Source organism: Mastigoproctus giganteus, chromosome 2 (genome assembly GCF_048544385.1).
Source record: "Mastigoproctus giganteus isolate SK-2022 chromosome 2, ASM4854438v1, whole genome shotgun sequence".
Lineage (NCBI taxonomy): Eukaryota > Metazoa > Arthropoda > Arachnida > Uropygi > Thelyphonidae > Mastigoproctus > Mastigoproctus giganteus.
This window is the reverse complement of record NC_143576.1, coordinates 25,781,231-25,808,626: the sequence shown is the minus strand read 5'-3', so window position 1 is coordinate 25,808,626 and position 27,396 is coordinate 25,781,231. Positions and strand designations below refer to the sequence as shown.

General features: G+C 37.9%; 1 protein-coding gene across 3 annotated transcripts in view; it reads right to left on the bottom strand.

Annotated features, from left to right (window-relative positions):
• Positions 1–27,396, bottom strand: part of Rbcn-3A (rabconnectin-3 alpha) — a 980,796-nt gene that overhangs the window by 778,270 nt on the left and 175,130 nt on the right. The window lies entirely within an intron of this gene.

The window sequence follows — 27,396 nt, the reverse complement described above, 5'->3', positions numbered from 1 at the left end:
AGCCTGTTCAAACTCTAGTTTGGACTGATTAATAACTGCTTTACAATTGTTGTGAGCTTTGGTGTAGACAGAAAATGACGCTGAAGAATTAGAAACAAGCCAATTACGATATGCAACATTCTTGTCTTGAACAGCCTTAGCACATTTATTGGAAAACCAAGGTTTAGATAAAGGACGAGATTTTAAAGTGGAGTGTGGGATAAAGGATTCCATTCCTGCAAGAATAATTTCACTGACACGATCTGAGCAAACGTTGACATCAGAAGTTTTGAAACAGTAATCAGACCAAGGAAAAGAAGAAAAGAAGTCTCGCAGGTCATCCCATTTTGCATTCTTGTAATGCCAAACAATACGAGGTTGGGAATAGCCATGAGATAAAGGTTCCATTGGAGAAGAGACAATCACCAAGTTGTGATCTGAAGTGCCTAAAGGACCTCTCACTTCAACCTTGTACTTAGAAGGGTTGTTTGTGAGAAAAAGATCAAGCATATTGGCTGTATGATTAGGATTGTCCGGTATTCTTGTAGGTAAATGAACAATCTGTGCTAGGTCATTAGTAATTGCAAAAGCCTCAGCATCTCGACCTGCTGGGTCGGTGTGACTAGAAAACGGAAGCCAGCTGGAGTTGTGAACATTAAAATCACCAAGGAAAATTACCTCACTGTTAGGAAAGTTGGACTGGAGAAAGTCAAGTTGCAAAGAGAGGAAGTCAAAGAGCTCCAAGTGATTAGTGGAGTTGGGAGAACGGTAGAGACAACAGATGAATTTGACACAATGAGGTAGAGAGATTTTAAGCCAGATAAGATCAAAGAGAGGAGATTCCAAATTGCCAAGTCTCTGACAGGAAATATCAGAACAGACATATGCACAAGTACCACCTTTGAATAATTTGGGAATCTGAGATGAGCAGTAGTTGAATCAACCGATAACTGAGATTCTGTCAGAAAAAGTACATGGGGTTTGGCAGACTGCAAGTGGAAATGGACATCGTTGAGATTAGAATTGAGACAACGTATATTTGTGAAATGAATTAGGAAGTGCTTGGGAGGTTTAGATCTTTTCGCAGATAAGCTTGCTCTATTTGTTTGACAATTCATGGTGTATTCAATGGTAAGAAAAAGAGGGTGGGACATGCTGCATGAAATAATGAAATTTTTGGATATGGCGTACACGTGGTAAGAATATACCCAGATCCTTGACATAACGTGGCCTCGATAATGCTCTCCGCATACACACTACTCGGACTCCCTCCAGTCACTTTCTGGCAGAGTAGAGGTAGCAAGATTATACACTAGCTGATCCGGAAGCCTTCTAGAGAGTTACCAATAGGTTCGGTCCAGTGTACTAACTAGCGGTCGGCCTGCGAACACCGTTTTAGAGCTGTACACTCGAAATGTAAGGAATATTGGATCTCGCCACAACGTTCATCATAACCTCAAAAGTCATCAATCATACTGCATGACGGAAGAAATAGGGAAGGGTTGACCGGAACGTAGCTCTAGAGACTAAACATGGGTTCCACCACTTCAAGCCTCCAATAAGCAAAGTGGTGGTATTTCACCGGTTGATGAGAGTCATCTATTGCTAACTTCACAGCTTGTAGTTCAGCTGTAAAGATGATACATTCTGTTGGGAGAACTTGGGCAATTGTATCAGAGAAACTGCTGCCATACCTACTAGGTATCACAGACTGGTGATACTGTATCCCAAGGAGGTCTTGGTGCGTTTTGTATGACAGCTAATTTGTTAAAATCAAGAGAGCAAATTGGAAGTAGCTGGAAGTCTGGTAGCTTGGAAGTTTGCTGGTTTGTTTGCGGTTGGATGTATTCTGTACATATTTTCCCATATTGGCGCATATAATGTTTTGTACACATGATTTGGAATATACTTTATTTTAGCTACACCAGATAAAAGTAGTACTTGTCTTCTGAGGTGGCGTGGTGGTTCATAGGCTTTAGCATAGAGACTTTGGACTGGAGGAGTATGATATGCCTCCTAGGGCTATACATAGTGCATTATGGTGTATAGGATTTAATCATCTTAAGGCACTGGGTCTTGCAGAGCTGGAAACTAGTGCTCCGTAATCGAGTCTGGATCTTATCAAGGTTCTATACAGATGTAACAAAGTGTACCTGTCTGCCCCCCACATTATTGCAGAAATGACTCTCAGGATATTCAATGTTCTAAGGCATTTTATATGATCTAAAAAGGTCAGTTTCTTATCAAGGGTTAGTCCAAGAAAAGTTGTGCTGGATGTTATTGGGATTAGTTGTTCTCCTAGCTTTAGTTCTGGGTCTAAGTTTATTTTCTGACAAAAGTGTATTCCAACTGTCTTTTGCTTAAAAAGTCGAAAGTCATTGTTTTGGGTCCATGCTATTATTTTATTGATTGTTGATTGCAGTTGGCATTCTTGTTAACAGGAGAGACTGCTTCTACAGGGATGGGATAAATTAAACAGAAAGGGGGCAAGAATATTTGCTGATGCTATCGAGGCAGTGTTATGTGGTCGGAAAACTGCTAGCTTGTGGGGGGAATACAAGGACTAATAGATTAACAGTAGCCACTGGCAGAGGAGAAAGTGATTCTTGCACTGCTTCTATTGGAATGAGCAGCAGCCTGGAAAACAAGATGCAGGGTATTTCAGAGACTGCTGGAAGTCACTGCGGTACAAGTAAACACATGGGTTGTATTAGGGTAGCTAAGAATAGGAACACGTGCATGTATACTTGCGTATACAACAATGCTAGGAGTTTGGTAAATAAATTTAATGAATTTCAGGTGTGGGTCAAAACATCAAAGACAGATATTGTTGGGATATCAGAGATGATGTCACACAGATATAAGGAATGCAGAACTGGAATTTGGGGAGTACAATCTGTACAGAAAGGATACACAGGATAGGAAGGGAGGAGAGGTTATGCTATTAGTTAAGAAACACAAAATCCAAGGAAGTGAAGCCAGTCAACATCACTGGACAGTGCAGTGTCGAGTCAGTTTGGTGTGACATAAGCACTGGGAGATCAAAATTGAGAGGAGGAGTGTATTATAGGCCTAATGACTATGATGAGTATAATAAAAAAACTGTACAGGGATATAGAGTAGGTCAGCAAATCAAAGTGTCTTATAATGGGGGATTTTAATTTCCTGGATATTGACTGGAATTTGTGGGTTGGTCACTCACACACTAGCAAGGCTTTCGTCGATTTATTGGATGATTGTTTCCTACATCAGAATGTTAGGGAGGCAACTAGACCGAGTAATACTCTTGAACTGATTATCAGTAGTGATTCGTCATGCATTAAGAACCTGCAAAAAAAAAGAACCACTAGGTGACAGATCACAGTGTGCTGAAGTGGGATTTATTAAAAGAGGTAACTACCATCAGGGGTAAAGGGAAGTGTTTCTGCTTTCATAAAGGTGACTACAGTGATCTGAGACACTTTATAAATTCTATACGGTAGGCCCAACTGATGATGTTACCAACACCAAATTCAAAATGGGAAACATTCAAAGAATTAATCTTGGAAGCTACTAGGCTTTACATACCAACTAAGAAATATTGTTCAAAGTTTAGACCTAAACGGATGTGAGACGAACTAATGAGACATGTGGCAGAGAAGAAAAATGCATTGGATACATATAAATTAATGGGTGACATGGAAGCCTATGATAGATATAAGCTGGTCTGTAACCAAGTCACAAAGGAGATTAGGCAGGCAAAGGCAGCTTACGAGAAATCTTTGGCAAAGGATGCAAAGAAAAACAGCAAAAAGTTCTTTTCCTATGTGAACTCTAGAAGGAAAGGGATGAATCAGATTGGTCCACTGGATATTGAGGGTTCAACTGTTGATGATCCTGTTCAGGTGGCTAACAAACTAAATGAGTATTTTACAATTACATTCACACATGAGGAGTTATTCAGGGATGGGAATGCCAGAAGTTATTAAACTCTGGCAGTAAGCTAGATAATCTTGTAATAACTGAGAGTAAAGTGGAGGAGAAATGGTTGAATATAAACATAAGAAAGGCACCTGAGGTGGCTGGAATCTATCTAGTTATATTAAAGGTTGCGGCAAAGGAAGTAAGCAAACCATAAGCCATAATTATTAGAGTTTCCCTGGACTCAGGGGAGGTACCCATGAACTGGAGATGTGCAAATGTGACCTCAATCCACAGAGAAGGATCAAAGGCTGACACAAGTAATTATAGACCTGGTAGTTTAACTTCTGTTCCAGGAAAATTAATGGAAGTAATGGTTAAAGAAGCATTGCAGGATCATCTAGACAAGATTTCAGTTATAGCTCTGACAGAGCATGGGTTTGTTAAAGGGAAGTCTTGTCTGACCAATTTGATTGGATACTATGATGTGGTCACCAAGGAACTGGATGCAAAGAATACTTTTGATATCATATATTTGGATCTTAGAAAAGCCTTTGTTACTGTTGCACATGGAAGACTGCTGCACAAATTGGAGTAGTTTGGCATTGGGAGCAAATTGCTGCTATGGGTAAAGGGATGGTTGAGTGGGAGAAGACAGAGAGTGGTAATCAATGGACACTGATCTTTGTGGACTAATGTTATTAGTGGAGTCCCTCAAGATTCAGTGTTGGGTCCACTGTTGTTTTCTGTATTTATAAATAATATTGATGATGGCATATCAGGCTTAATGTCCAAGTTTGCAGATGATATGAAGGTTGGCAGGGTTGTTAAGGACACTAATTACAGTACACTGCTGCAACAGGATCTAGAAAAGTTCACAGATGGGCTGAGAGGTGGAAAATGAAGTTTAACATTGACAAATGTAAAGTACTACATATGGAAAGCAGTAACCCCAGACTAATGTATCAACTGTGTGGTACTACAATGACAATGGTAGAGAATGAAAAGGACTGGGGGTAACTGTGTAGGCAGATATGAAGTTTTCTGAGCAGTGCAGACGGTCTGCAGGAGTAGCTCATGGTGTCTTGCCAATGATATACAGGAATTTTTCTAGCAGGAATAAGGAGGTGATTATGCCCTTGTATTAGGCAATGGTCAGGCCATACCTTGAGTACTGTATACGGGACTGGAGGTCTCATTTTTTGAAAGATGTAGAGTTGTTGGAACGAGTACAGAGAAGGGCAATGAGATTAGCAAATGGAACAAAAGGTTGCTCTTACGAAGAAAGGCTTAAGTTTTGCAGATTACAATCTCTTGAGACTAGGCACCTGCGAGGTGATCTGATTGAGGTGTTTAATGCCTTGAATGGTTTGAGCATGCTCAATGCTGATGGGATTCTTCCTCTTGCTAAGAATAATCACCTGAGAGCATAAATACAGTTGTAGTATAGATGTGTGGAAGTTTGCCTTTAGCCAGCGGGTAGTTGATAGATGGAACAGACTTCCATCTTTTGTTGTGGAAGTTAGCCTAAATAAATTTAATGCTGAGCTGGATAGGTATCTGGAACGAATGGAGGGGTGAATTGGGAGTGCTTTTTTTTTGGCTGATGCTGCATAAGCTTGCTTTCTTGCATTCTTTCTTCTACCAATGCTAATTGTTTGCATATTTTGTGAATGGCAAGAAATGATGAAATCATCAACATAAAGTGCTGCATCTACAACACTCGGTATTTTTTTAGCTATTGAGTTGATTTTTATGGCAAACAGGGTAGCATTGAGTACTGACCCTGTGGCACTCCTTGTATAAAGACCTGCGATAGTGTGGTTAATATCCTAACTTGGAAAGTTCATTGTTGCAAAAAATTTCAGATGTATATTGGGAGATGTCCTCTCATTCCAAAGTTATGTCTCTAAGTATTCCATATCTCCATGCAGTGTCATATGCCTTGTCTAGATCAAAACATATCATTACTAGATGTTGTTTCCTTATGAAAGCATTTCTTATGTTTTCTGCTTTAATCATTAAGTCCAAAGTTGATCTCTTCTTTCCAAAACTAAACTGAGCTGTATTAAGTAAGTTATGGGTTTCTAAAAACCACATTAGTCGGCCATTTACCATTTTTTCAAGTATTTTTCTAAGGCAGCTAGTTAAGGCTACTGGGTGATAGTGGTTTAGATTTGTGGGATCTTCATTTTGGTTTTGGAAATGCTAAGACTATTGCATGACACCACTGATTCGAAAAGTAATTTTTTAGGTATATTCTGTTATACAATAAGAGTTATCAACAACGATATCAATGATTTCTCATCTAATTTTTGTACCATCGTGTATACTATTTCATCTGGACTGGCTGCACTTTGCCTCGTCTCTGAAATGGCTTTATGAAGTTCTCTGAGAATGAAAGGTTGGTTATAGGGATTCTTTACTTTTACTGGAGAAATTCAGTTTATATGTTTCTGTATTTGCCTTATGTTTTTGGAAAGCTGGTCCATAGGAGCTATTGCTTGATATTTTTTCAAATGTCCTACCAAGAGCATTGGCTATGTCTTCAGGCTTTGATATATCTTTTCCATTCCATTTTATAAAAGGAGGAGAAATTTTTTGTTATTTGTTGTTTATTTTATTTATTTTGTCCCAAACCTTCCTGCTGTCTGTTTTTCTAGTAATTGTAGATGTAAAACGGATCCAGGATTCTTTTTTACTGATCTTAGTAATGCATCTGACATTGACATTTGCCCTTGCTTTTTGTATCAGGTTAGTTGTGGTAGGTATCTTTGGAAATTATTCCGTGTCTTGATTTTCTCTCGTTTTTCTAGAGCACATTCATTGTTCCACCACGGCTTTGGATGTATGGAAAACTTTGAAGAGGTTTTTGGCACTGTTAGTTAGCATTAGCATTAGTAGAGGCATATGATGCAAGAAAGCAAGCTTATTCAGCATCAGCCAAAAAAAAAAAAAAAACACACCACTCCCATTTCACCCCTCCGTTCGCTCGAAATACCTGTCCAGTTGAGCCTTAAATTTGTTTAGGCTATCAACTTCAACAACAAGTGATGAAAGTCGGTTCCACCAACCAACCGCCCGCTGGCCAAAGGCAAATTTCCGCACATCTATCCGACATCCGTCCTTCCACAATTTGAATTTATGCCCTCCGAGCTGATTATTCTGAGCAAGATGAAGAATCCCATTGGCATCGAGCATGCTCAAACCATTCAAAGCCTTATACACCTCTATCAGATCTCCTCGCCGGTGCCTAGTCTCCAGACTCGGTAATTTGCAAAACTTAAGCCTTTCTTCGTAAGAGCAACCCTTTGTTCCATTCACTAATCTTGTTGCCCTTCTCTGAGCTGGATAGGTTCCAGCAGCCTTCTTGAAATGAGGCCTCCAGACCTGTATACAGTACTCAAGATGTGGCCTAACCATTGCCTTATACAAGGGAATAATCACCTCCTTATACCTGCTAGAAAAATTCCTGCATATCATTGACAAGACACCATGAGCTACTCTTGCAGCTCGTCTGCACTGCTCAGAGAACTTCATATCTGCCTGCGCAATTACCCCCAGGTCCTTTTCATTCTCCACCACTGTCAGTGTAGTACCGCAGAGTTGATACGTTGCTCTGGGGTTACTGTTTCCCATATGTAGTACTTTACATTTCTCAATGTTAAACGTTATTTGCCACCTCTCAGCCCATCTGTTCAACCTTTCCAGATCCTGTTGAAGCAGCATAGCGTCAGTGGTGTCCTTAACAACCCTGCCAACCTTTGTATCATCTGCAAATTTGGACATTAAACGATATCCCATCATCAATATCATTCATAAACACCAAAAACAACAACGGACCCAACACTGAACCCTGAGGAACTCCACTAATAACATTAGTCCACGTTGAGCAGTGTCCATTGATTACCACTCTCTGTCTTCTGCCACTCAACCATCCCATTATCCATAGCAGCAATTTGTCTCCAATGCCACACTGCTCCAATTTGTGCAGCAGTCTTCCATGTGCAACAGTATCAAAAGCCTTTCTAAGATCCAAATATATAATATCAAAGTTATTCCCTGCATCCAGTTCTTTTGTGACTACATCATAGTATCCAATCAAATTGGTCAGGAAAGACCTGCCCTTAACAAAACCATGCTGCGTCTGAGCTATAACTGAATTCTTGTCTAGATGATCCTGCAGTGCTTCTTTAACCAGTGCCTCCATTAATTTACCTGGAACAGAAGTTAAACTAACAGGTCTATAATTACTTGTGTCAGCCTTTGATCCTCCTTTGTGAATTGGGGTTACATTTGCACATCTCCAGTCTATGGGTACCTCCCCTGAGTCCAAAGAAGCTCTTATAATTATGGCTAGGGGTTTGCTTACCTCCGTTGCTGCCTCCTTTAATATAACTGGATAGATCCCATCCGCCCCAGGTGCCTTTTTTATGTTTATCCTCAACAATCTCTCCTCCACTTTCCTCTCAGTTATTACAAAATCATCCAGCTCACTGCCAATGTTTACTTTACCTACATCATTCTCCTTCCTGAATAACTCCTCATGCATGAATGTAGATGCAAAATACTCGTTTAGATTGTTAGCCACCTGAGCAGGATCCTCAACTGTTGAACCATCAATATCCAGTGGACCAATCTGATTCATCCCAAGAAGGAATTCTTGAGTTTAAATAGGTAAAGAACTCTTTTCTGTTTTTCTTTGCATCCTTTCCCAAGGATTTTTCATAGTCTTCCTTTGCCTGCCTAATCTCCTTTGTGACTTGGTTACAGACCAACTTATATCTATCATAGGCTTCCATGTCATCCATTAATTTGTATGTATCCCATGCATTTTTCTTCTCTGCCACATGTCTCATTAGTTCATCTGACAATCATTTAGGCCTAAACCTTGAACAATATTTCTTAGTTGGTATGTAAAGCCTGGTAGCCTACAAGATTAGTTCCTTGAATGCTTCCAATTTTGAGTTTGCTGTTGGTAACATCATCAGTTGGTCCCACTGTATAGAATTTAAATACTGTCTCAGACCATCATAGTCGCCTTTACGAAAACAAAACCCTTCCCTTTACCTCTGATGGTAGTTACCTCCTTGAGTAAATCCCACTTCAACACACTGTGATCACTGCCACCTAGTGGTTCATTTATCTGCAGATTCTTAATGCATGAAGAATCACTACTGATAATCAGATCAAGAGTATTGCTCCCTCTTGTTGCCTCACGAACATGCTGATGTAGAAAACAATCATCCAATAAATCCACAAAAGCCTTGCTAGTGTGCGAGTGACCAACCCACAAATTCCAGTCAATATCTGGGAAATTAAAATCCCCCATTATAAGACTCTCTGATTTACTGGCCCACTCTATTTCCCTGTACAATATCTTATTATACTCATCATAGTCATTAGGCCTATAGCACACTCCTACTCTCAATTTTGATTTCCCTATGCTTATGTCTCACCAAACTGACTCGACACTGCCCTGTCCATCGATGTCGACTGGCTTCACTTCCTTAGACTTTATGTGTTTCTTAACTAATAGCATAACCCCTCCTCCCCTCCTGTCCTGTCTATCCTTTCTATACACATTGTATTCCCCAAATTCCAGTTCCACATTCCTTATATATGTGACACCACGTCTCTGATATCCCAACAATATCTGCCTTTGATGGTTTGAGCAATACCTCAAATTCATCAAATTTTTTTACCAAACTCCTATCATTGGTGTACACGCAGGTATACATGCACCTGTTTCTATTCTTGGCTACCCTAACACAACCCATGTGTTTACTTGTACCGCAATGACTCCCAGCAGTCTCTGAAATATCCTGCATCTTGTTTTTCAGGCTTCTGCTCATTTCAATAGAAGCAGTGCAAGAATCACTTCCACCTCTGCCAGTGGCTACTGTTAATCTATTAGTCCTTGTATTCCCCCCAACTAGCAGTTTTCCGACCCACCTAACTCTGCCTCGACAGCATCAGTAAAAATTCTTGCACCCTTTCTATTTAAGTGTATCCCATCCCTGTAGAAGCAATCTCTCCTGTTAACAAGTACAGTCCAGGCTGAAAAAAAATTTTACCCCTTGAGCCTTGCACAATCCCTCCAGGGCCGAATTGATCGACAAGGCTCTCATCATATACTCCCTCTGCAATATGAAGGAGTGTGTCAGTTACATATTTCACTGCAGAGTCAAGTGAAACCTGTTGGATTTTCTGCTCTTCTAATATGGCCAGCTGTTTATATCTTGCCCAGTTTGCTTTATCTAATCTCCACTTTGGAGTTGACAAGGGTTCAGTTTGTTTAAAGTAATCTTTACTGGAAAATAATCACTACCTAGTGGATCACTGTGAATTGCCCACTCCAGTAGAGGGTATAATGATGGAGTGCATATAGAAAGGAACTAGCACAGCATATATTGCTGTGCTAGTTCCTGTGTTTTTTTTTTTTTTTTTTTTTTGGTAGTTGTTGGCGCATCAGCTTCTGTGGCCATAATGCACCTCCCAAGGTTTTGCAGTACTTTGATCCAAGCCCGAGGCGGGATTTGAACCCGCGACCTTTGGGTTGCCAGGCAGGCACTTTACCCACCCGGCTAGCCCGGTCGGCGCTAGTTTCTGTGGATAGATACATGTGGGTGTCCCATCATTTAAGAGTGTTAGGTTGAGTTTATCTAGTAGTTTTTCTAGAATTTGACCTCTTTTATCTACTTGGGATACTTGGACTATCAGATCTTCTAGTTCTGTATAACTCATATCTTGGTTTGGTGGCAGGTAAATGGAGGCTACTGTTACATGAAAGTTTACTGCAATGCATACTGCTATGACCTCTAGATTGGTCTGCAAGAGAACCTGCTGGGTAGGTATACTGCAATTTACTAAGATTGCTACTCCACCATGTGCTGCACTGTTGATAATCCTGTCCTTTCTGTATATATTGCAATGTATTTTATTCTGAGGTTTAAGATATGTTTCTTGCAAACATAGACTAATTGGATTGTACTCCGATAGGAGATCATGGATACCTTCAAAATTGCTGCAGAATCCTCTACAGTTCCACTTTAAAAATGTATTCATTATTTGGTTTTGTTAGTATTTTCAGCTTGTTTTCTTGAGATTGTTGGCTTAGGGTTCTTTGTTTTTTGTCTTCCTTTTTTAGGGAAGTATGGCTTTCTGGTATCCATCTCTTCTTCCTCTGCAAAAATTTCTAGTATTGTTTATTCCAACTGATTCATTTCTTCTACTTCCATGTTGTAGATTTTATTCCCATTTACTTTAGTGGTTCCATGTTGTTTTGTGGATGTGGTGGTTTCTCTAGTTGGTGGTATCATAATGGGCATGTTTATTGCCTGTTCTGCTTTTTGTTTTGGTTTTGGGTCAATGAGCAGTGGGTGCGCCCAATCTGAAATGGACTTTTTTGGTGGGATCATTACTTCTGTCTGTGTTTCTATTGTTTTATAAGTTTGTGTTACTTGGGCATAAGATGGTCTATGCACAAGTTCTTTGTGGTTGTATTGTTCTTTTAGCTTCTTGATATGTTACATTGTTTTCCACTTTATATTTCTGTATTCTCTTTTCTCTCTTCCATTCTTCACATTATTTCGAGTAGGCATTATGTTCTCCTCTGCAGTTAGGACATCTTGAAATTTGTGCTGTACAGTCTTGTTGTGTATGTTCTCATGACCTGCATTTTGAGGCAATAGCAGAACTTCTGCATACTGCTTGAGAGTGACCATACTTCTGACACTTAAAACACCGGACAGGGTTTGGAATGTATGGTCTCAGTGGGCAGTTTAGGTATCCAGCTTTTATAGTTTTTGGTGGTTTTGGAGTGTTGAAGGTCAGAATTATATTCCTCATTGGGAAAATTTCTCCATCTCATTTAATTGTAATTCTTTTGACTTGAATAACCCCTTGATCTTTCAGCTCTTCTTTGATTTCATCTTTGGGAACATTGAGGAGGTCCCATTCAGTAATTACTCCTCTCGAGGTATTCAGGGTGGAATGAGGAGTAACTGTTATTGGAATATCTCCAAAAGTTTTTGCTTTCATTAGATGCTAGCTTGTTTTGGTTTGTCATCTCTACTAGAAGATCCCCTGATTTTAGTCTTCTGACTGTTTTAGGGGAACTAACTATGCTTTCGAGAGTTTTTTGGATTTGAAATGGTGACAAACTTCCAATGGATTGTTCGTTCTTGGAATGAATAATTAAGAACAGCAGTGCAACTAGAGGGAGTGTCTCTGTCTTTTGTCACTTAGCTGTACCTGAACCCATTTTGTCTAGTTTTCTGCTAGTTTGAGTTGCAGAAACATGGTCTGTGCTTGCTATGTTTGCTCCTTTTGGCCCTTGGCGGGAGGACTTTTCCACCAAGGTTTCCAGCCCAGCAACGGGGAGGAAGGAGCAGTGCCACTAGGAGGCCAAGCAGTTGAAGTGTTAGTTGGTTAGTGCTACTAAAAATATATGAAAAAAGGAAAAGAAAGGTGAATTTCCTTTCTCAGTTCTGACTTGTAGTTTTCAAGTATGGAACTGTTTTTAAATTAAACCATTGAGAGAAAGACAGGAACTTAAAAATAACATTATTCACTTATCAAGAGCACTCTATAAGTCGCAGTAATGTCGCTTGTCACTTGGGACCTATATGCATGTGTGATGAAATTTTTAGGGATGGGAATACTACAAGCATACCAGGTTATAACTGAGAACTAAATAATTGTGATAACTGAGAAGAAAGTAGAAGAGAAATTATTGAAGCTAAAAGTAATTAAGGTACCTGAACTGACAGAAAATCTATCAAATTATATTAACTAGTAGTAGGCAGTGGTCATGCTACTGATTTTTTACAAAAACAGTCAAACAGTTACACATAACCTAACAGGTACCCAACTTTGTTTTCTATTTCTGAAAAAAAAAAAGAAAAAAAAAAAAAAAAAAGTTGTTTTTGTTTAGCTTATGGTTTTCCAGTATTTCTTCTTTTTCTAATAGATTGCATTACTTATCATACGTATTTTTAAAATTTTTGATTAAAATTTATTTAAAATTGCTGTTTCATGCATGTTTTTTTGTAAAAAATATTAATACTGCTGATTTTTATGTTTATTAATATTAATAAAAATAAAACTAACATTTAATTCCATTTTTCAGTTGTTCAGAGAATGGTAAAAATTGTGAAATTTAAAATTTACATTTGCACACATATTAATGTGTTTTCTTAAACAAATATACGAAAAGACTGATAAATAATAATAATAGGTGAAGCAAGACCATTTCACATCAATAATGATAATAATATTCTAAACAAAAAAAGTACAGTGGATTCTGGTTTTTTGGGCCATCTGTTAATCGGGGAAGAGATTTATTTGGGAAAAATCTTAAAGACCAGAACCTAATCGAGAAAATAGCCAATGTTTTCTTCGCTTAATTGGGACAACATGCCACTTAATTGGGGCAGGAGAAGACTGCAGCACTCGAGATTCCCCTACGATTGCCTCCAACTGGACCATCTGGTCTGGTCAGATTTCTGGAGGTCACAACCATAAAACAATAAAAGCAATTTGCAGTTTCCGGTTTATTGGGCTTTTCTGTTAGTGCAGTCAATTATAAGTGGGTAGCAAACTGGATCTTATTGCATTTTCGATAATACCGATAGTCGGAATTCTGTGGGAGTTTTTACATTATTATAATGAAATGTGTTCTCCCTTCACTGAAATCTTCAATAACATAAAAAATAAATAAATTTCCAAATCTTCTCTTCATTCCTATTTTTTAAGCTTCGTAAACTTGTTATTCCATATCTCACTTGTACATATCGTGTTCTTTTTTATTGATTACTCATCTTTTTTATTGTTTTAAATTTAACCCAAAAAAAAAAAAAAATTTCAAAATGTCAGTGAACAGAAGTATCAGTTAGTTAGTATGTACATATTACAGTATTAGTTAAGCTATGTAAGTAAGTGTAAATTTATTTTTATTTTGCTAACCTGTGGAAAATATAGTTTTGATTTTCTGGTTTTTTGGGCCACCGGTTAATTGGAGAAGAGATTTATTTGGGACAACATGCCACTTAATTGGGGCAGGAGATCATTTAATTTTTTAATTGGTAAGGTAATAAAGAGTAAATTTGTGCTTAATATATCTTTACTTTTATAGCATGGGGATAATATTCCTCCTATTTTTGCTAATTAGAATCGCCTTTTAATAGAATTAAAATTCAATTCACAAACTTGATCATAATAACTGGCACTTCATCATCATCCATTTTCAATCCACTGCAGGATGAAGCCCTCTCCAACAACTTTCCAGTTCCTTCTGTTTTGAGCACTGGCCATCCATTTACTACCCACAAACTCATTAATTTCGTCTATCCATCTCAGTCTTTGTCTTCCAGGTTTTCTTCTAGCTCCTCTTTGGTACCATTCTGTTATTTTCTTAGTCCATCCGTCATCATGTGTTTTCAAACTATGTGTCCTGCCCAAGATCATTTTAGTTCTTTAGTTTTGATAAGAATGTCCTTTACTTGAGTTTGCTGCCTAATCCATGTGTTTCTCTTCTTATCTAACAGTCTGATTCCCAATATAATTCGTTCCATTCTTCGCTGCGTAGTTCTCAGCTTCTCTTCCATTCTTTTGGTAAGTGCCCAAGTTTCACTTCCATAAGTCATGGTGGGGAGTAAACATTGGTTCATTATTTTATGTTTCAGACAAATTGGGATATTGCTCTTCAGTATGTGACTATATTTCCTGAATGCTATCCATCTAAAATTTATTATTCTCTTGACTTCCAGCCATTTATCATTATTACAGCTAATAACTTGTCCCAGATAAGTATATGACTCCACCTTAACAATTACTGCTCCTTCAATCATTATTTCCTTTTCTGTGGCATACCTGTTCATCATTACTTTTGTTTTAGCCATATTCATCTTTAGTCCAAAATCCTTACTAACTGTGCATAACTGATTAAGATTTTCTTCTAATTCTTTGGGATCGTGCCTTATGACCACAATGTCATCTGCAAATCATAAATGGTTTAGGTACTCTCTGTTCACAATGACACCCTTCTGTGACCAGTCTAATCTACTGAAAGCTTCCTCAAGGGCAGCAGTAAACAGCTTCGGAGATATTGTGTCTCCTTGTCGAACTCCTTTCTCGATTTTAAATTTCCTGCTGTCTTTGTCTAGTCTAATAAAGGAGGTAGCACTCTCATATATTTTCTTCAAAATCATAATATGTGGGGTATCTATGCCTTGTCTTTCCAGTGCCCGAAACATTGCCTTATGCTGTATGGAGTCAAATGCCTTTTCATAATCCACAATGGTGTTTTATATTCATTTGCTTTCTCCATTAGCTGTGATATTACGTGAAGGTGATCCATAGTTGAGAATCATGGCCTAAAGCCAGCTTGCTCTTTCTGTTGATTCTCATCAAGTATTCTTTCTAATCTGTTAGTAATGACCCTTGCGAACAACTTGTAGATGTGGGATAACAAGCTAATTGGTCTATAATTTCCAATTTCTGATTTATCTCCTTTCTTATGCAGCAAAACTATGATTGCATTATTCCACTGCTTAGCCATCATACCTTTTCTAATGCACTTTGTGAAGAGCCTTGCCAGTTTTTGTGTTATGTCTCTTCCTTCCAATTTTAACAACTCTACAGTAACTTCATCTTCCCCCGGGGCTTTCTGATTCTTCATTTTCTTCAATGCATGTTCTACCTCATCAGGAAGAATATCGGGTATGTCGTAACTGGCACTTATTACATATTATATAATGAATGGTATTTTATTATAGAGAGTCCATCGCAACATGATTTATCATACAGTGAGCCAATCATAAAGTAGGGTCCACTGTATTTTTAACTCTTTACATGAAACTTTGCATAACTGGGGCAGCCGTTTAATTGGGCCAAAGTGTGCTAGTCCCAATGTGTCCCAAATAACCGAAATCCATACTTTCAAAACACAGAGGAACTACTTTCAATAGCAGATGCCTCTGACCCACAGCCAATGCACCCATTTCAAACATGTGAGCCATATGTTCAAAACACTGAAACCCAGTGTAACTAAGACAATGGTTTCTTTAGAAAGTCCATAATGCCCATAATTAAGAGAGCATCCTTGAATTTAGGGAAGGTTCACTACATACTGATGGGTTTAAATATTTCTCCTATTCACAAAAGGAGATCAAAAGTTGAAGTGAGTAATTACAGATCTGTAATTACTGTAAGAAGCTACTGTATACATATATGATATGGAAACTGAATCATATGGATCTGTTAAGGGGAGTTCTTGTCTGATCAATCTAATAAGCTACTATGATACAGTAACTAAGGAACTGGATGAAAAAAAAATAATTTTAACATCATATACTGCGATTTCAATAAAGCTTTTGACAATGCTCCACATTTATCAGGTGGTAGATGACTTTCATCAACCGGTGAAATACCACCACTTTGCTTATTGGAGGCTTGAAGTGGTGAAACCCATGTTTAGTCTCTAGAGCAAAGTTTCCGGCATCCCCCCCCCCCCATACTTCTCCTTCAACCCATGCACAGTACTAAGTACTATAGGTTTTGATACCTCTCGTGTTTGGGGTTCTCATAAAAAAAAAAAAATGAAAGATTGGCATACAAATTGTAGTAGTGTAAAAGTAGGAAACAGTTATTGCTTTGGATAAGTTACAGAGATGGAAAAGTCAGCATGGAAAAATTAGAGAGCAATAAAAAGTAGTGAAGCTTATAACAGCTACAAATTTCTGTGGCACTATCTGTAATAGTGCAACAGAAAAGGTTAGGGTGGCAAAGGCAGAGTATGAGAAATCGCTGGCAAAGAGAGTAAAGAGGAGGATAAGGAATTATAAATGCAAAGAAGAGAAGGTCAAACCAGATCGGACCCTTATGTAATGGATCTGAGATAGTATTAGATACCTCAGCTGAACTTGCAGATGAACTCAACAGTTATTTTGCATCGATATTTACAGAAGAAAAACCCTTTGCATCAATGAGAAATTATGGGAGCGAATTTGAAAAAAATGTTTGTTTGTTATTTGGTTTTTAGGAGCATTAGCAACTAAGGCCATATTGCTCCGGGAATATGCAGTGGTCATTCCCTGACCTTTCCGCATCCTCCGTGTTTGGTGGTGACGGGCTCGAACCCCGGTCTAATCAAGAAGCGTGTGCTATGAACTGCTGCTCCTGCCCACCTGGCTACGGAGGCACCTGAAAAAAAATGTAATTAAGGATGTTGAAATTTCACATGTTTATTTAATGAAAAAACTTTTGCACCTACAGGCCAGTAAGGCTCCTGGGGTTAATGGCATATACCCTATAATCTTAAGGGAGGCAGCAATTGAGTGCACTGAACTATTGAGGCTAATTACATTATGAGAGCATCACTGGACTCAGGAGCAATTCTTTAGGATTGGAAAAGTGCTAATATGTCTCCAATACATAAGGGCGGTTGGTTCTAAGAGTGAAATGAGAAATTACTGGCCGGTTAGTCTAACTTCAATAGTAGGAAAATCATGGAGACAATGATCAAAGGTGGAATTCAGGATCATTTAGACAGAAATGGAATTCTGAAGGATACTCAGCACGGTTTTGTAAAGGGAAAATCATGTTTAACTAATCTGGTTAGCTCTTTTCACAAGGTCACTCAACAGCTGGACTTACAGAATAATTTCAACATTGTTTATTTGGATTTCAGCAAAGCATTTGACTCAGTCCCCACATGAGAAGTTAGTTTATAAGCTGGAACAGGTTGTAATCAGAGGGAAAATCCTTATATGGACAGCTGGATGGCTTCAGGGTAGGAGGCAGAGGGTTACAATAAATGGTTATTCTTTAGATTAGATTGATGTAAGAAGCGGGATTCCCCAAGGATCAGTATTAGGAGTGCTGTTGTTTTTGATTTTCATAAATGACATCAATGAAGGGATAGAGGGCATTATGTCTAAATTTGAAGATGATGTAAAGATTGGTATAGTAGTTAATTATCACCACCAAGCAGAGTTTCTTCAAAGTGACCTAGATAGACTTCAGGGATAGTCAGAAAAATGAAATCTATGCTTTAATTCAGCAAAGTATAAGGCATTACACCTGGGGAAGAGTCACCCCAAAATAACTTATACACTTGGCAGAGCTGAACTAAAACCAGTAGTGGAGGAAAGGGACTTGGATGTTACATTATGATCAGACATGAAGTTCTCCGAGCACTGTAGACTGGTTGCAAGGAAGGCCCATGGTGTCCTATAGATGATTTATTGAACAATTGCTAGTAGAGATAAGGACATCATAATCCCATTATATAAGGCTATTGTTAGACTACACTTGGAATACTGTGTTCAAGTATGGAGACTGCACCTAAAAAAAGACATTGTGCTTGTTGAAAGGGTCCAAAGATGGGTCACTGGCCTGGTGAGATCAGCAAAAGGGCATCCATTGAGCAGACTTTGAACGTGTAGGTTGCACAGCTTGGAAACTAGGCACCTTAGAGAAGACTTGATTGAAGCTCTGAGAGGAAAAAGTAATATGAATGAGAACAAAATTTTCATGGTTATAAATGATTCTAGAAGGGGCCATAATTTCAAGTTATGGGGGGAGATATTTAGACTGGATTACAGGAAGTTTTATTTTAGCCATCAAGTTATAAATTACTGGAATAAGTTACCTACATGGTTGGTAGAGGCTGAACGTTTGGGGAAATTTAAAGGTCAGCTGGATAATTACCTACGGGAGGAGGAAAATGTATAGGTTGTCTATTTTCTTTTCTCTTATTAATTATTATTATTTTTAAAATTTTCTTCTTATTATTATTTTATCTTATTATTTATTTATTATTTTTTTTTTTGTTATTTTAATTTATTTTTTATTTTTATTATATTTTTGGCTGGTGCAACATAAGCCATAGGCTTCCTTGCAACATTTGGCCATTGCTAATACTAATACACGGCCTCCGTAGCCAAGTGGTCAGGAGCAGGAGTGCAGTACTACACACTCTTTGAGTAGACCGGGGTTCAAGCCCCTGACTGCCGAATACGGTCGATCTGCCAACCCGCACTGGACCAGCGTGGCAGACTAAGGTCCATTTCCCTCAAGCATGAATTGTTGAGGAAGCTTCCATCCTGCAGTGGGTTGATAATGGCTGCACTTTACCTTTTTTTTTTTTAATATTAATACAGGGATGGTTGAGACAGAAGACAGAGGGTGGTTATTAACAGGCACTGCTCTTCTTGGACTAAAGTTTTAGGGGAGTTTGTCAGGGTACATTTCTGGGCTGCTTCTTGTTTTTAATATTTATTAATAATAATGATAAATGCATGTCAAGTTTAATATCTAATTCTGCTGATGATACAAAGATTGGCAGGCTGGTTAATGATAGCAATGACTGCAAAAAGGCCTCGAATAGACTAAGTAAAATTTATTTATTTATTTATTATTATTTTTTTGCATTCATTGGTTATAATATGGGTAATAAGGATATGTATATGAATAAGAACACAACACATGCTTATGAATAATAATGAACTAAAATTACAGTAGTGAGAAATAGTATTGTATTAAGGTGGCATTTGGGTTCCATTTATATAATCCTTGGTGTACAAGGTGCCAAATAAATATGCAATTAACTTGAAATGCACATTTTAAGATGGCACATTACAGCAGAATGAGCTGTATAGGATTTATATAATTATTGTCATCCTATTTTTAATATTAATACAGGGATGGTTGAGTGGCAGAAGACAGAGGGTGGTTATTAACAGGCACTGCTCTTCTTGGACTAAAGTTTTAGGGGAGTTTGTCAGGGTACATTTCTGGGCTGCTTCTTGTTTTTAATATTTATTAATATTAATAAATATTAAAAACAAGTAGTAGCCATCTCCAACCATCTCTTGGTTGGCCTTCTAGCATTCTTCTTCCTCTAGGGATGTATTTGATAATCTGATGACGTATCATGGTTTTATCCATTGTTTTCACGTGTAGCCATTTCTGTCCATAATGTTGGATGTATTCAGTTATAGGTGTCATTTCTATTTGCTCTAATATGTTGTTTTTTTATATGGTCTAACAACATAAATCCTGTAGTTTTTCTCATAAATTTCATTTCGGCTGAAGTGATTCAGCATTAATCTTATTTTTTTGATAGTCCAGGCTTCACTTCCACATATGAGTAGTGGTCTGGCTAGTACCTTGTAGACTTTTATTCTGATATGTCTCTGCACTTTTGTTAGATTAGAAACTTGACTGATTATTCTAAGTTCTCTGTTAATTTTATTCCCTATTATTGTTTTCTGTTTCATTTCAGGCTTTAGCCAAGATATTTAATGCAATTTACATGTTAAAGAATTGTATTATAAATACAAATTTTGCTTTGGATGGGTTCCTTTCCTTGAAAAGCCATGATTTTTGTTTTTGCAGTTGATATTTCCATGTTCAATTTTTTGTGCTATCTAATTGTATTTAGATTGTATATTGAGTATTGTATAAATCATCTTCATTATTGGCTAGGAGCACTTGGTCATTGGCATACAGTAAATTATCAAAGTGATTACCCACTTTGTAATGTAATACCATGGATTGTAATCTCCAGTGTCTGACAATGGCATTGACAACACCGATGAGGCAAAACATTATGACCACCTACCTAATATGGTGTTGGTCCTCTGCATGCAGCCAAAGCAGCTCGTACCCAACGAGGTATGGACACTACAAGATTTCTAAATGTGTCTTGTGGTATCTGATACTAACACGTAACCAGTAGATCCTTTAACTCCTGTAAGGTCCGTGGTTGAGACGCTGCAGATCAGAGTTGCTGTTCAAACACAAACCACAGATGCTTGATGGGATTGATGCCTGAAGAATTTGGAGATCAGAGCAATACCTGGAAGTCTTCCTTATGTTCTGCGAACCAGTCTCGAACAATCCGGTTGGTGTGGCATGGCACATTATCCTGCTGAACGACAGCACTGCCAGAGGGGAAGACTGTTGCCATGAAAGGGTGTACCTGGTCAGCAATGATGTTTAGGTAGGTGGTAGACGTCAGAGTGCCCAGAACATGGATGACTGGACCCAGAGTATCCCAGAAGAACATCGCCACATGACACCACTGCCACCGGCTTGTTTTCGTCCCATGGTGCATTCAGGCGCCATCACTTCCCCAGGTAAACAATGCACACGTACCCGGCTATCCACATGGTGCAACAGGAAATGTGATTCATCGGACTAGACGACCTTCTTCCAATCACTCAAGGTTCAGTTTTGATGCTCGTGTGCCCATTGTAGGCGCTGTCACCAGTGAACTGTGGTTAGCATGGGCACTCAGAGAGGCCTGAGGCTACGCAGCCCCATTTTCAGCAGGGTTCGATGTACTATGTGTTGTGACACACTAGCCTTTCCCAATGGCCTTTGTCGAACTCGCTTCAGATGCCTTTCCCATCTGAAGAACAAGAGTAACACTGATTAATGGAGCTCAGCATCAGGTATCATGCATGTCCCGACCCGCACCTTAGCTCACCTGCAGTTGCTTTGATTTGCCTAATGATTCGCTGGTCATAATGTTTTGGCTCATTAGTGTATATGTTGAAAAGTAGAAGCGATAAGGGACAACTTTGTCAGACACCACAACTTATTGGTTTTCAATTTGATATTTCTGTTACCAATTTAACTGCAATTGAATTCTCTCCATATATATTATAGATTGCAACTACTATTTCGTTGTGAGTTTCAGCATCAGCTAGTATTTCTAAAAATTAATTTCCACATAGTCAAAGGCCTTCTTATATTCGACAAATGCTAAATGTGTTTGTCTATTGAACTCTTGTGTTTTTCAATTAGTAATTTCAGAGTAAAAAGCCCATCTGCACAAGATCTACCTTTCCTAAATCCATTTTGTTTTTCTACAATTTTATCACTATAGTACCAATCTAATTTGTCTTTTGTTATTTTTGCAAATACAGTCGGACCTCTCTTTAATGAACTTCCATATAGCGAATTTTTCTATGCAGCAAACGTTTTTGATTTCCCCTTGGTCATTACATTGAAAATAGTTTCTGATTAATGAAGAAAATTTCCATATAACAAACTGATTTCAAGAGACCTGGGTATGCAATAGGGCTGATGCTGTAGAAAGCATGAATTAAGTGCTAAAAAGATTAAGAATGAATCCTTTTAGCTTTTAAGAGCTAAAGGGATTAATTCCAAGAATTAAGAGCTAAAACATTCCCCAATTTAGTGGTGCCCACAAAACCCTGCAGAAGGAAACTGGACAACCATGCACGCACGGCATGGGATAAAAAAAAAAAGACTGAAGGTTTTGGGAGACCCCTTTGACCAGCAGTGGGTCAACAATGGCTAAAAAGAAGTAAAACCTATACAATCTATACACTTTGATCTTAGCCAAAAGGCCGAGGTCCTGTTTACAAAGGTCCTGTTTACAAAGATTCTATAATCAACACAGAGACAATTTGCAGATATGGACCCAGGTTCTGGAGCCACTACAAATAGGCCACATACATACACACATAAATGCCATTGAGTATACATACTCAATGGCATTTATGTATGGCATACATCAATGGCATTCAAATGGCATTTAAAAATAAAAATAATGCCAGCAGTATGGCAAGATAAGAGCGAAATGCAGCGAAATACCCTGACCATTATTGGCCTTGTGGTCCTCTGTTGAGATGGGGCGTAATGGTCAGTCTATTTTTGGTTTATTTTTGTTTTATTTTATTGTAGTGGTTTACATCTCTGTTAGTGATATTTCACATAAATTTGGACCTGGTGCCCATCAGAGGGGGTGCCGTTAAATTTCTATCTAATTGGCTTTCAAAATTTAATTAATTATTATTTTATTATCCTCACATTTAGATGTTCTAAATTATTTTAGAGTTTCCGCTGCAACATTTTTACTCTTGTTACTCCTCTCTTCCCTCCTTGTTGGTTTATCGTTATGTTTAATTTCGGTTATTTTTACTCTTATCTTGCCATACTGCTGGCATTATTTTTTATTTTTAATTCCTATTCTAATTTATTTCTATGGTTATATTTCAAGCATAATGTAGAGGAATATGCTTTTTGCTGCTTCTGATATTTGCTGTACATTCTTTTTTTTTACGAAAGATTCAGTTTCCGGCTATTTTAAACATTATTCAAATATACATATATATATATATATTTGTATACATATATGGATATACACATATACATACATACATATATATATATATATATACTTATAATATATACTGATACTTATAATATATACTGATACTTATAATATATACTGATACTTATATATATATATATATACTAATTATATATATACTAATACTTATATATATAAACCAATTATTAGCGCATTGGACCAGGAGAGTTGGTTGGAAAAGAAGCTTCCTATATCTAAAATAACTGTAATCCCTGTTGTTTCATAATATACATATACAAACACATATATATATATATATATATATATATATATATACACACATACATATACAGGTTGTCTCAAAAATATTGTTACAAACATTTAGGTAAGGTAGGTAACATCTAAAGGAATGTGAATCGCATAGGAACCCATAACCGGAAACGTCACAGGAAAGGAGTAGCAGAGGCACAAGAAGCAGAAATGACACAAGACAGTAATGACACAAGACAGTAATTAGTGGCAAACATTTATTTGACATAATATTAACAATGGAGTACGAGATGGATGCATTTCACGATGTTACAACCTTCGAGCATCTGTTGTAACATCATGAGCTGGATGCATTTCATGATGTTACAACAGATGCTCGAAGGTTCCACCATGAGACGCGATGCATGTGTGATACCGATGCAGCATGGATTGGCGGACACACCTGGAGTTTCTTTGACAGTAGCAGCGGCGCAGACGAGTCTCGCCACGTTTTTAGTCTCCACAGGCGATTCATACACAATAGATTTGAGGACCCCCCCCCCACAGAAAGAAATCAAGGCTCGATAAATCAGGTGAGCATGGGGGCCAGGCAACGGGTCCACCCTGGCCAATCCATCGACACCCAAAACACCTGTTCAAATGGTCATGACACACCTTCCATAATAGGCAGGCGCCCCGTCATGTTGAAACCAAATGTTGCATCTCACATTTGCTGGAACATTGTCAAGTAACCCTGGTAGAACTTGTCCAAGAAAGATCCGATATTTAGCAGAGTTCATGTGGGATGGTAACAGGTATGGGCCGCCTAAGCAGTCACCGACCATACCTGCCCACACGTTTATTGCGAAGCGATGTTGTGCCGCATGGTGGCACACACCGTGTGGGCCCTCTGCTAATCCATACACTAGGTGCATGTCTGCCAGCTCACAGTTTGTATATTGATGCATGCTCTTCGTGCGGTGACTACTGCTTGAATGAGTAAACCAGAAATTTTCCCTCTCGCGAACTGATGAACAGTGCCTTGTACCAACTTACGGTGACGTTTCCGGTTATGGGTTCCTATGCGATTCACATTCCTTTAGATGTTACCTACCTCCCCTAAACATTTGTACCAATATTTTTGAGACACCCTGTATACCACCTATACACTACTGTACCAAGAAGTAGTGCTGGTCAACTGCTATCTGTGTCAACAGCCACTGGAAAAGATTAAGGCATATTTCTGACGTGGATATTTGAGTCTGGTCAACCTGTTTTCTACTGTAGGCATCTAAAGAGAGAGTGATTTTCCCTAATCCCACAAATTCATCTGTTGTTTCGAAGGAACAAGTCAACCACATTTACACTAAATTTCACCTGTCTGTTTACATGGTAAGTACAAGTGGTCCCTAAAACAGTTTTGTTTTAGGGACCACTTAAGTGTAAGCAACCTTACAGTGTAAGGTTGCTTACACTTAAGCAACCTTAAGCAACCTTACAGTGTCTAAGTGGAAATTCTTGAGTGTAACGTGAAAAAGTGGAAGAGCTTAATGGTGTAGATTGGGGTGTTAAAAAAATGAGAAATTGCTTTAAAATTTGGTATTCCTGCCAGCAGTGTTAACCATTCTAAAAAAAAACTGTTCTGATTTTCAAACTGTTAGAGGAATCCATTTCCTCAAATAGTTTGAAAATGTAGATGAAGCCGTTTTTAAATGGGTGAAGTGATTCGAGAACAAAACATGCCAATATCAGGGCCATTAATAAAAGAAAAGGCTATGGAATATGCATCTTTTCTTGGGCATAAAGCCAGTTCTGGTTGGCTGGACAAATTTAAAAAGCACCATGGTTTACTCAAAAAAGTTATTTCTGGTGAAAGTGGAGTTGGTTGTAATTGAAAAAGATTAGAAAGAAACAGTTTTGAAAAAAATTATAGAGAACTATGAGCCCAAAGATATATTCAATGTTGATGAAACAAGTCTATTTTTTAAAATGTTTGCCAAACAAGACACTGACTTTTAAAGTGGATAAATATGTAGGTGGTAAAAATAGTAAGGAGAGAATTACAGTCTTGGCTAATGCAAATATGGTTGGAAATGAAAAACTGAAGCTTTTGGTAATAGGCAAAAGTAAACAATGCCAATGTTTCGAAGGAGTAATGTCGTTAGAGTTGAACTACAACTACAACAAAAAAATCTTGGATGACAAGTGAAATTTCTGATAAGTGGATTTCAACTTTTGATAGAAAAATGATGAAAGAAAACAGAAAAATCATGTTTACTATCGACAACTGCTTTACCCACCTTCACTTGATAAGTTTGAAACTTAAAAGAATGAAGCTTGTTTTCTTTCCTCTGGATACATCATCTGAACTGCAGCAAATGGACCAAGGCATTATCAAGAATTTGAAAATGTTCTACTGAAGACACATACTGAAAAAAAAAAAAAATTATACTGAGAATAGAAACTAACCAACTTAGAAATTTGCAGATGTGCACTCTGATATGCACTATCAGAGTTGGTGAAAGCGTGGAGTAACAACGATTAAGAATTGTTTCAGAAAAGCAGGTTTTGCTAAAACACTAATTAAGAGTGATGAGAGTGATGAACTACTACAAGACATTGAGCAATTTTTGGAAGAGGTCCAAGAAGGTTTGATAAGTGGAGAAATTGTTCTTGACAAATTTTTAGGAGTTGATAATGATGTCATAGCAGCTGAATATTCGAGTGACTCCAACATTTCCTAGAAACCCTCGTGCAATGCAAAATCGTGCAATATAAACAACAGGCCCTATGGGAAAAATAGGGTTAGGTGCCGACCACCCAAGATTGAACACACATTTGTAACCAAAACATTACCACACACAATAAATAATCGTAATAAAATACTTACGTATTTTATTATGACTATTATGTAATAAAATATTGCTAATGCTTTTGCTTCTATCGTAAGCAAACTTGTAATTTTCTTGGGTTTTCTATCAGATGACAGTTGTTCCATCCCTTCCAATTCTTTGTGTCTTGATCTAATGGATTTATCACATGGTCTTTCATTTTGCTCAAAGCATTTCACAATTTCATATTTTTTCTCTATCGACAGAGGCGGACTGGCCATAAGCCTTACCGGGGGAAACCCTGGTGGGCCGGAGGCCAGCGTGATTTTGGCCATAAACCATAGTATGAAGCCACTATAAATTTTCCCAGGTAAGAATTTTTGACCCAGTCCGCCTCTGTTTATCAATATTGCTTTTCTTTTTCTCTCTGAATCTGCAGTGTCTTCACCAGGACGCTTCCTTTTCACACCTTTTAAGTATTTCACTCATTTTTAGGGAATAAAGTACAATTACAAAATGAGGAGGTATGTTTGATACATATAAACAAAGCTGCGCACGTGTAGCAACTGAATAAACAACACCGTAAAGGCAAAGATACACTATTAGCACCTCACATTTTACTAAAGCACATTTCTAGGGGTTACTACCATAAAGCAATAAAAACAATTCCCAGTTGCGTTCCTGCCAGTGGAATCTGTTATAAACTGGTAGTAAACTCGATCTAATTGCATTTGCGATTATACCGATAGCTGGAATTGTGTTTGTTTTTACGTTATGGTGAAATGTGTTTCACTGATATAAAAAACATAAATACAGTTTCAGAATCTTCTCTTCATACCTATCATATTGCGTTCAGTTGGAGTGATTCTGCGTTCGACTGCCATTTCTTATAAACACAAAGGCGAATTGTGCATAAGCGAATTCGGTTCGTGTTATATAAGATATCTTTCCCCTATTTATAAATCGTGCATGATCGAATTCATGTAGTGTAAACACGTGTTATACGAGGACTGACTGTAACCTGGTTTGGTTTAGTTTTGTTAGGTCTCTCTAAGTTTGAGACAAAGTTATACCAGCTCTCTCTATTCCTTTTCCTGTTATATTCACTTTTATCATCAGCTGATTTTATTGATAAGTATTTCTTAAAGGCATTTCTTTTATCTTCTATAATTTCTGCAATTTCCTCTTTATATAATATATTTATACAATTATATATAACAATTTATATAATTTTCACTAAAAAAAAAGTAAGGAGTACCAAATAAAAATGTGATAGGGAGACTGTAATCAAAGTTATCAATG